An 11,029-nucleotide genomic window follows, 5' to 3' on the forward strand; every position below is an offset into this window, starting at 1 on the left:
CACTCACCACTACTCACCACTAGTACACTCACCACTACTCACCACTCACCACTACTCACCACTCACCACTAGTACACTCACCACTCACCACTAGTACACTCACCAGTAGTACACTCACCACTACTCACCACTACTCAACACTCACCACTAGTACACTCACCACTAGTACACCCACCACTCACCACTAGTACACTCACCACTCATCACTAGTACACTCACCACTAGTACACTCACCACTAGTACACTCACCACTCACCACTACTCACTACTAGTACACTCACCACTAGTACACTCACCACTCACCACTAGTACACTCACCACTCACCACTGCTCACCACTCACCACTACTCACCACTAGTACACTCACCACTAGTACACTCACCACGCACCACTACTCACCACTCACCACTACTCACCACTAGTACACTCACCATTAGTACACTCACCACTCACCACTACTCACCACTCACCACTACTCACCACTAGTACACTCACCACTAGTACACTCACCACTACTCACCACTAGTACACTCACCACTAGTACACTCACCACTAGTACACCCACCACTCACCACTACTCACCACTAGTACACTCACCATTAGTACACTCACCACTCACCACTAGTACACTCACCACTCAGCACTACTCACCACTCACCACTACTCACCACTAGTACACTCACCACTCACCACTACTCACCACTCACCACTACTCACCACTAGTACACTCACCACTAGTACACTCACCACTCACCACTACTCACTACTAGTACACTCACCACTAGTACACTCACCACTCACCACTAGTACACTCACCACTCACCACTGCTCACCACTCACCACTACTCACCACTAGTACACTCACCACTAGTACACTCACCACGCACCACTACTCACCACTCACCACTACTCACCACTAGTACACTCACCATTAGTACACTCACCACTCACCACTACTCACCACTCACCACTACTCACCACTAGTACACTCACCACTAGTACACTCACCACTACTCACCACTAGTACACTCACCACTAGTACACTCACCACTAGTACACCCACCACTCACCACTACTCACCACTAGTACACTCACCATTAGTACACTCACCACTCACCACTAGTACACTCACCACTCACCACTACTCACCACTCACCACTACTCACCACTAGTACACTCACCACTCACCACTACTCACCACTCACCACTACTCACCACTAGTACACTCACCACTAGTACACTCACCACTCACCACTACTCACCACTCACCACTACTCACCACTAGTACACTCACCAATCACCACTAGTACACTCACCACTAGTACACTCACCACTACTCACCACTCACCACTACTCACCACTAGTACACTCACCATTAGTACACTCACCACTCACCACTACTCACCACTCACCACTACTCACCACTAGTACACTCACCACTAGTACACTCACCACTACTCACCACTAGTACACTCACCACTAGTACACTCACCACTAGTACACTCACCACTAGTACACTCACCACTCACCACTAGTACACTCACCACTCACCACTACTCACCACTCACCACTACTCACCACTAGTACACTCACCACTCACCACTACTCACCACTCACCACTACTCACCACTAGTACACTCACCACTAGTACACTCACCACTCACCACTACTCACCACTCACCACTACTCACCACTAGTACACTCAACACTCACCACTAGTACACTCACCACTAGTACACTCACCACTCACCACTACTCACCACTCACCACTAGTACACCGCTGTGTCTGTTCCACCTGAAGAAGGAGACTTGTGTTGCCTCCAAAACGTCGTGATTTAATTGTTTTCTTTTATTTTGTTTTATTTTACCTCCGTGACGCCACCGTATAAATTGATTCTCAACATTGTTTCGTGAGGAGTCGACTCCTTTTTAAACGCATTAAGAATCGACTCCTATTGACTTGCACGGGGAATCGGATTGAAGAGTTGTATTAGAATTCGATTGCTCATTGAATTGCATGAGGAATCGACTTAGAGTCTGAATCAATACCTTGTCGACTTGTGTTTGGAACCGGTTCGTCGTGTGGAGTTGGATCCGGGTTTGGGGGGTTCAGCATCGCCTGGTGAGTTTACACTCAACACTCACCACTACTCACCACTAGTACACTCACCACTAGTACACTCACCACTACTCACCACTCACCACTAGTACACTCACCACTACTCACCACTAGTACACTCACCACTCACCACTACTCACCACTAGTACACTCACCACTAGTACACTCACCACTCACCACTAGTACACTCACCACTCACCACTACTCACCACTCACCACTACTCACCACTAGTACACTCACCACTAGTACACTCACCACTAGTACACTCACCACTCACCACTAGTACACTCACCACTACTCACCACTAGTACACTCACCACTAGTACACTCACCACTACTCACCACTAGTACACTCACCACTACTCACCACTCACCACTAGTACACTCACCACTAGTACACTCACCACTACTCTCCACTCACCACTACCCACCACTAGTACACTCACCACTAGTACACTCAACACTCACCACTACTCACCACTCACCACTAGTACACTCACCGCCGCGCTCACTCCTCACGCTGCTCACTGACCGTGAGGACGACGACCAGGTGAGACCACGGGTGGGGCGCACAAGGATATGTGTCTGTGTGTGTGTAGGTCGACTCAGCCTCAAATGAGTACCTGGAGGGATGTGTAAACATCGCCGCTAGGGAGACAAAGGCGGCCGGGCATGGTGCTGGCCACCCACCCCCTCGTGTGCTGTGCCGGCCTTTAAAGGCGCTCGCTAACAGCACTTGCCCCTACAGTCTGTTAAGGCTATACGGGGTATCTTTGTCTGTGCGCGGCACGGGCTAGAGAAGAGATGGAGTGACGTGGTACAAGAGGATGTGGAGCTGAGTCGACTTCCCGATGACTGGTACCAGCGGTGTAAAAATCGGCCTCTGTGGAGGAGGCTCGTGAAGGACGCTACTGGGCAGTTGGAGGCAGTCGCCCTCCAACAACAACGGAGGGCGGAGGAGCGACGCTCAGAACAACGAGCGGAGCGCCGGGTGGCTAAAGCACAGCAGGTTGGCACAGGAGGGGGCACAGGCGGTGCATCAGCCAGTCATCTCAGTCAGTCGACCCGTGGCACCTGGGTCTGTCCCTTGACCTTCTGCCAGCGGGCGTTCGACACTTCACGTGGCCTCAAGGTGCACATAGCCTGGCACAAGCGTCGTGGTGACATCACCGCCACTTGGTGGCGTATGGCGGTTGTTGTTTGTGCATCTCCTCATCTCCCCGTGCCCCCACAGGTGCGTGCATATGCATGTGAGGTGTTGCAAGTCCTCAGCTCCAACCATGTTGGCGCATTGGCCCTCTGCAACAATGGAGGCATCGCGGCCTTCGCCAGCCTGCTGGGACGCACTCACAACCCTCACACCCTGGAGAAGATCACCGGTAGCAACCCACCCACACTCACCACCCACTCTCGCCACCCACACTCACCACTCACCACCCACTCTCGCCACCCACACTCACCACCCACGCTCACCACCCACACTCACCACCCATGCTCGCCACGCTCGTCACGCTCACCACTCTCACCACGCTCACTACTCTCACCAGGCTCACCACTCTCACCAGGCTCACCACTCTCGCCATGCTCACCACCCACACTCACCACTCACACTCACCACCCACCCACCCTCGCCACCCCTACCCCAGGCACGCTGTGGAACCTGTCGTGCCACGAGCCTCTGAGGGCTGCGCTGGTGGAGCTCTGCCTCCCGGCGCTGGTGGAGCTCGTGCTGGTGCCAGAGAGCGGCTGGAGGAGCAACGTTGGAGACAAACCCTCCTCACCGTCCTCACCCAGCTCGCCCGTCTCACCCTCCTCACTCAGCTCGCCCGCCTCGCCTTCCGCGGCGTTCTGCAACGCCTTGGCGTGCCTGCGGTAAGGCGCGCCGAGACAGACGTGACGGGGACGTTGCGGTGGACGCGACGGGAATGTCGTGGTTGACGTGACGGGGACGTCAGGGTTCACGTCACGGCGGTGACGTTGCAGGGAGTTGAGCTTGGCAGACCCGGACAGGCGGCTGAGCATGCGGCAGTGCGAGGGGCTGGTGGACTGCGTGCTGCACTTCATCCGCTCGGCACTCAAAGGGCACAACATCGAGACTCAGGTGACCCCCACACCAAGATGGGTAGTGGTAAAGTAGTGGTTAGCGCTACGAACCCGGCGACCCGGGTTCAATTCCCGCTCGTGGCCAACACCGGTGAAGATTATCTGAAATGGTCCTGGGCCTCCCCTAGGTGTACTCAGCCTCAATTGAGTACCTGGTGTGGTGTGTAAACATCGCCACTGAGCAGACAAAGGTGGTCGGGCATTGTGCTTGCCACCAACCCCCTCGTGTACCGTTCCGGTCTCTTCATAGGTGCTCGCTAACAGCACTTGCCCCTACAGTCTGTTGAGGCTATATGGAGGGTCTTTGTTTATGTATGTGTATGTATGTACACGTGTGTGGATGTATGTGTATGTGTATGTATGTCCGTGTGTGTGTATTGTCCGGCAAAAACAACCCCCTACCTCCTCGAGGTGCCGGACGGCAAAATTGTGGTGGGCAGTGCCGTGGGGGGAGGGCCAATTTAGATTGGCCTTTCCCTTCATGGCATTTGTTACCACCACAATGGCCAAAAGGGGGCTTTGGACCGGTGCGAGGGACTGGTAACCCCTCCACTTTCAATTAACTACCACTAAAATACGAGGTAATGCATTTATTAAGTTTGTGCCGGAGGCACCAGGGGTACGGGCGTCTATGACGTCTCCTGGCCAAACCCCATTTGGCGGAGCGAGGAGATTGAATCTTTATCCTCGGGGCTTCTTCAGAAACAACAAAAAGCCTCTACGGATGGCCACGTGGAATGTTCGAACGCTCATTGCGGAGGAGAGGCTTCCATTCTTTTGTTGGGAGCTGGACCGGTACCGCCTGCATCTCTATGGTATTCAGGAGGTCCAGGGGACCGGCTCTGGCTCCTGCCACCATGAGGGGTGGACAGTCCTTTACTCGGGGCAGGAGACTGCCAAACAACAGGGAGTGGCTCTTCTTCTGAACAAAAGAATGAAGGGGGCGTGGGAGTGTGGCGGTCAGGTGTGGGATGCTGTAATCCCCAGGCTACTTTGGGCTCGCCTTCCCATCAACCAGAGGCAAGGAGTGGTGGTCGTGGTTATGTATGCCCCCACTGAAGACGAACATCTGGAAGGATGCAGGCAAGGCCGATGAGTCAGATGGCTTCTATGACCTCCTGTCAAAGATACTGGCTAAAGTGGCCCTTCGGGATAGAGTCATCTTGTTGGGTGACTTCAATGCCCGAGTTGGTCATGATGCTAGCACCTGGTCTGGAGTGATTGGAGGGCATGGGCCAGATCAGCTCAATAACAACGGTAAGAGGCTGATAGATTTTTGTGCAGCCCATGGGCTTGTAATTACCAACACGCTGTTCCGGCATCGGCACATCCACACAACATCATGGATGCATGCCAGGTCCAAGTGTAACGAGTTCAACTGAGTCGCAGACGTTGTCTTGGGAGCAACACTTTATTCAGAAACTCAACGTAACATAACACAACCTACACTTGGGTGTTGAATGCTCATCTAGCCACGCTACGGCAGAACTAGACACGGTTCGCTATCCCGGCCCAGACCACAAGCTGGGTCCCGGACCACGTGGCTAGAGGCTTCTTCAACCCGACGTGGATCTTCATCACCAGTAACACGAAGAACCCCGAGCCCCTCCCGGGGCCCCCGTTATATCGGCCTGGGCTGGGGTTGGCTCCGCCCCTCGCCCCGCCCACCTTCCAGATCTCTCCGGCTCTTTCCCGAAGGCTCCCCAAGAGCTCTGCTATACCACGTGACCGCCCAGCGGCCCCCGTCCACCGGAGGCCCCCCTCCAATATCATCCGGTTACGTGTCGGCAGGCCAACCAGCGTATCATGCCCCAACGTAACCCTGGCTGGCTGACACTCCCTCTCGCTCCCTCACCGGGAGCCCGCACCGCACACCGCACATGGTGCCTCCACGCTGCACAGCGCTCACCCAAGCCCCGTGAGGGCTGGTACTTCGCCCAGTAAGCGGACTACACATAATGCCAAGACATTATCCGCTGCGGTTTCGTAAGCCCGGCACCACACAGTGACAATCACAGTCACTACACAAGCAAGACCATCTGCTGGACTACATTGTGATGGAACAGTGGATGCGGGCCCATGTCCTTGACACCAGGAGCTGATCTGCCCACTGACCATCGACTTGGCATCTTTAAGATGTGCCTGCCATTCTTCCACTCCGGTGGTGGGTGTACACCCAGGACCCCATTCAAACCCATAGTGGCATTGTCTCAGCTAGCTGATTAAAATTTCAAGCGAGAATTTAATCATCGCTTGCAGCTGGGGTTGGCATCATCCCAAACCTCCTCATGTCGAGGGGAAATGGGCGAGGTTTAGGACTGTGGCTTATGCAGCTGCAATGGCTTCTTTGGGTACACGGTCCAGACCTCCTCAGAGACCCTGGCTGACAAAGGAGGTGTTCAGGCTGGCTGAGAAAAAGTGACAGGCCCACTCTCATCATCTACAACATCCCATGTCAGAGAATGAGGAGGCTTACCGAAGCCTTCGCTCGGAGGTTCGTAGAGCCGTGAGGCGCCTTAAGGATGGTTGGTGGTTGCAGGTTGCTGAGGAGATGGAGTCTGCCCCAATGGCCTGTGATCACAAATTCCTATTTAACTCCATCAAAAAAGTAACCTGCAGCGCCACACCTATTACCATCATTAGGAGAAAGAACGGTGATCCAATCTCCGACCCCCAGGAACAGGTTTGCAGATTTGCTGAGCATTTTTGGGAGGTCCTGGGGGAGGGGAAATCCCCCAACCTGGAAAACATCGTGGCACAAAGTGAGGATGACCCTGCTGAGGCTGCGGTGCCTCATAGAAGAGGAAGTCACCCCCTGTGAGTGGCTGGCTGAGGTGCCATCTGTTGAAGAAGTACTGAAGGCGATCCGGAGTCTGAGACCAGGAAAGGCACTGGGTAGAGATGATCTCCCAAGCAAAATGCTGAGGGAGGGTGGCGTTTGAGCACAGACTGCCCTATATGACATCATAACAGCAGTCTGGACCACTGGACGGGTTCCGCAGGATTGGAAGGATGCCCTGGTGGTCCCCCTCTTTAAGAAGGGGGAACGCACGGACTGTAACAACTACAGGGGCATCTCATGCCTCAGTGTGCCGGGAAAGGTCCTGGCAAGGATTATTCAACATCGCCTTGTCAGGCACGCTGAGGCGAGGCTTGCAGAGCCCCATTGCGGTTTCAGGAAAGGGCGGTCCTGCAAAGATGCCATATTTTCTATCGGTCTGCTACAGCAGAAGTGTAGGAAATTCCACATCTCCGCTTTTTTGACCTGCTCAAGGCCTATGATACCATCAGTAGGCCTGGGCTCTGGGTTGTTCTTAGTGCTTTCGGAGTCCCTAACGCTCTGCTTATGATCATTAAGGAACTTCATGATGGTGAGCGGGCCAGGGTAGAACTTCGTGGCCGGGGTGCGACAGTGATGTCCTCTGGCTCCCACATTATTTAACATCTATTTTGACCACGTAGTTCGTGAAGCCTTCAATAGCTGTACCGGGGGAATCTCCATTTGGTACAGATATAAGGGAGGCTGATCGATGCCCAGGTGCAGTCACGGGATGGCTCCCTATTGCTCAACCACGTTATGTATGCCGATGATTTGGTAATTGCTGCTCATTCAGAGGAGGAATTGGAGATGCTGGCTGCTGAGACTGGAGCGTGCCACTAAGAGATGGGGCCTTACCATCACCCCCACCAAAACTAAGCACCTGCCTGGGTATTTTGTACCATCGGACACTCCACCCCCACAACTCCCAATCGGTGATGGGGCAGTTGTGGAGAGAGTGGAGAGATTCCCATATTTATTTTTTACCTACGTGACTTCACCGAATAGAACCAAAGAGTATGAGTTTCCCATACCTGGGCAGTGTGCTTATGACCGGCTCCAGTTTAACAGCAGAGGTCTCACTCCGAATCAGTCGAGCAGCAATATCTTTTCATCGGTTGCGTGACGCTGTGTGGAAGCTACCTGGTCTATCGCTCCGTACTAAGCTTCAGGTCTTCTCGGCCACGGTCATTCCCTCCCTTCTCTACGCTTGCGAAACGTGGACCCCCCTAATGGAACATCTTCACCGGTTAGAAACAGTTAGGCTGGCCTGCCTACGATCCATCCTGGGTTTAACCAGACTAGATTGTGTGAGGAGCTCACAAATCCTTGAAAGATCTGGGCAAGGTCCCATCGGTGAGCTCCTCCGGCGGGCAAGGCTGCGATGGCTGGGTCATGTAGCCCGCATGCCCAGCCACCGCATGCCGAAACAGCTTTTGTTCGGCCGGATCGAGGGGACTAAACGGGCGCGGCACCGGCTAGAGAAGAGATGGAGTGATGTGGTACAGAAGGACGTGGAGCTGAGTGGACTTGTCGATGACTGGTACCAGCGGTGTCAAGGTTGGTATCTGTGGAGGAGGCTCGTGAAGGACGCTACTGGGCAGTTGGAGGTAGTCGCCCTCCAACAACAACGGAGGGCGGAGGAGCGACGCTCAGAACAACGAGCGGAGCGCCGGGTGGCTAAAGCACAGCAGGTTGGCACAGTAGGGGGCACAGGTGGTGCATCAGCCAGTCATCTCAGTCAGTCGACCCGTGGCACCTGGGTCTGCCCCGTGACCTCCTGCCAGCGGGCGTTCGACACTTCACGTGGCCTCAGGGTGCACATAGCCTGGCACAAGCGTCGTGGTGACGTCACCGCCACTTAGTGGCGAATGGCGGTTGTTGTTGTTGTCTGTGTGTGTGTCTGTGTGTGTGTGTGTCTGTGTGTGTGTCTGTGTGTGTGTCTGTGTGTGTCTGTGTGTGTCTGTGTGTCTGTGTGTGTCTGTGTGTGTCTGTGTGTGTGTATGTCTGTGTGTGTGTCTGTGTGTGTGTGTCTGTGTGTGTGTGTCATGATACTGGAACCTGGTCTGGAGTGATTGGAGGGCATGGGCCAGATCAGCTCAATAACAACGGTAGGAGGCTGCTAGATTTTTGTGCAGCCCATGGGCTTGTAATTACCAACACGCTGTTCCGGCATCGGCGCATCCACACAACATCATGGATGCATGCCGGGTCCAAGCAAGAACATCTGCTGGACTACATAGTGACGGACCAGCGGATGCGAGCCTATGTCCTTGACACCAGGACCTACCGTGGAGCTCATCTGCCCTCTGACCATCGACTAGTCATCTGTAAGATGCGCCTGCCATTCTTCCACTCCGGTGGTGGGTGTACACCCAGGACCCCATTCCGACCTAAAGTGGCCTGGTCTCAGTTATCTGATGAAAGTTGCAAGCGAGAATTTCATCATCGCTTGCGGCTGGGATTGGCATCGTCCCCGACTGCTCCTGATGTCGAGGGTAAATGGGCGAGGTTTAGGACTGTGACTCATGCAGCTGCAATGGCTGCTTTGGGTACGCGGTCCAGACCTCCACAGAGACCCTGGCTGACAGAGGAGGTGTTCAGGATGGTTGAGAAAAAGTGACAGGCCCACTGTCATCGGCTACAGAATCCCACGTCAGAGAATGAGGAGGCTTACCGCAGCCTTCGCTCGGAGGTTCGGAGAGCCGTGAGGCGCTGCAAGGATGGGTGGTGGTCGCGGGTTGCTGAGGAGATGGAGTCTGCCTCAGTGGCCCATGATCACAAATCTCTATTTAACTCCATAAAAAAAGTAACCTGCAGCGCCACACCTATTACCATCATTAGGGGAAAAAACGGTGATCCAATCTCCGACCCCCAGGAACAGGTTTGCAGATTTGCTGAGCATTTCTGTGAGGTCCTGGGGGAGGGAAAATCCCTCAGCCAGGAAAAAATCGTGGCACAAAGTGAGGATGACCCTGCTGAGGCTGTGGTGCCTCAAATATTGGAAGAAGTCACCCCCCGTGAGTGGCTGGCTGAGGTGCCATCTGTTGAGGAAGTACTGAAGGCGATCCGAAGTCTGAGACCAGGAAAGGCAGCGGGCAGAGATGATCTCCCAAGCGAAATGCTGAGGGAGGGTGGCGTTTGTGCACAGACTGCCCTATATGACATCATAACAACGGTCTGGGCCGCTGGACGGGTTCCACAGGATTGGAAGGATGCCCTGGTCGTCCCCCTCTTTAAGAAGGGGGACCGCACAGACTGTAACAACTACAGGGGCATCTCACTCCTCAGTGTGCCGGGAAAGGTCCTGGCAAGGATTATTCAGCATCGCCTTGCCAGGCATGCTGAGGAGAGGCTTGTGGAGCCCCAATGCGGTTTCAGGAAAGGGCGGTCCTGCACAGATACCATATTTTCTGTCCGTCTGCTACAGCAGAGGTGTAGGGAATTCCAACAAGACCTACATCTCTGCTTTATTGACCTGGTCAAGGCCTATGATACCATCAGTAGGCCTGGGCTCTGGGTTGTTCTTCGTGCTTTTGGAGTACCTGACCACGATCATTAAGGACCTTCATGATGGTGAGCGGGCCCGGGTAAAACTACGTGGCCGGGAGTCAGAGCCATTCCCTGTACACCTTGGGGTGCGACAGGGATGTCCTCTGGCTCCCACATTATATAACATCTATTTTGACCACGTAGTTCGTGTAGCCTTCAATAGCTGTACTGGGGGAATCTCCATATGGTACAGATATAATGGGAGGCTGATCGATGCCCGGGTGCGGTCAAGGGATGGCTCCTACAGACACTTACATACAGACACTTACATACAGACACTGAGACACTTACATACAGACACTTACATACAGACACTTACATACAGACACTGAGATATTCACATACAGACATTTACATACAAACACTTAACATACAGACACTTACATACAGACACTTACATACAGACACTTACTTAGACATTTACTTACAGACACTG

The 11,029-nt window shown here is 53.8% G+C and overlaps 1 long non-coding RNA gene across 2 annotated transcripts; it reads left to right on the top strand.

Annotated features, from left to right (window-relative positions):
• Positions 1-1,755: 1,755 nt before the first annotated feature.
• LOC142913389 (uncharacterized) lies at positions 1,756-3,987 on the top strand. 2 transcript variants are annotated; one of them, XR_012934647.1, is made up of 3 exons: positions 1,756-2,122; positions 3,355-3,499; positions 3,767-3,987. It is a non-coding gene; the product is annotated as an uncharacterized LOC142913389 (long non-coding RNA). The 2 variants fall into 2 exon arrangements; XR_012934648.1 differs by lacking the exon at positions 1,756-2,122 and adding an exon at positions 2,621-2,670.
• Positions 3,988-11,029: the final 7,042 nt, after the last annotated feature.

This window comes from Petromyzon marinus, unplaced genomic scaffold (genome assembly GCF_048934315.1).
Source record: "Petromyzon marinus isolate PM22_M1 ecotype Great Lakes invasive population unplaced genomic scaffold, UKy_Petmar_22M1.pri1.0 PM_G_Scaffold_25, whole genome shotgun sequence".
Taxonomy (NCBI): domain Eukaryota; kingdom Metazoa; phylum Chordata; class Hyperoartia; order Petromyzontiformes; family Petromyzontidae; genus Petromyzon; species Petromyzon marinus.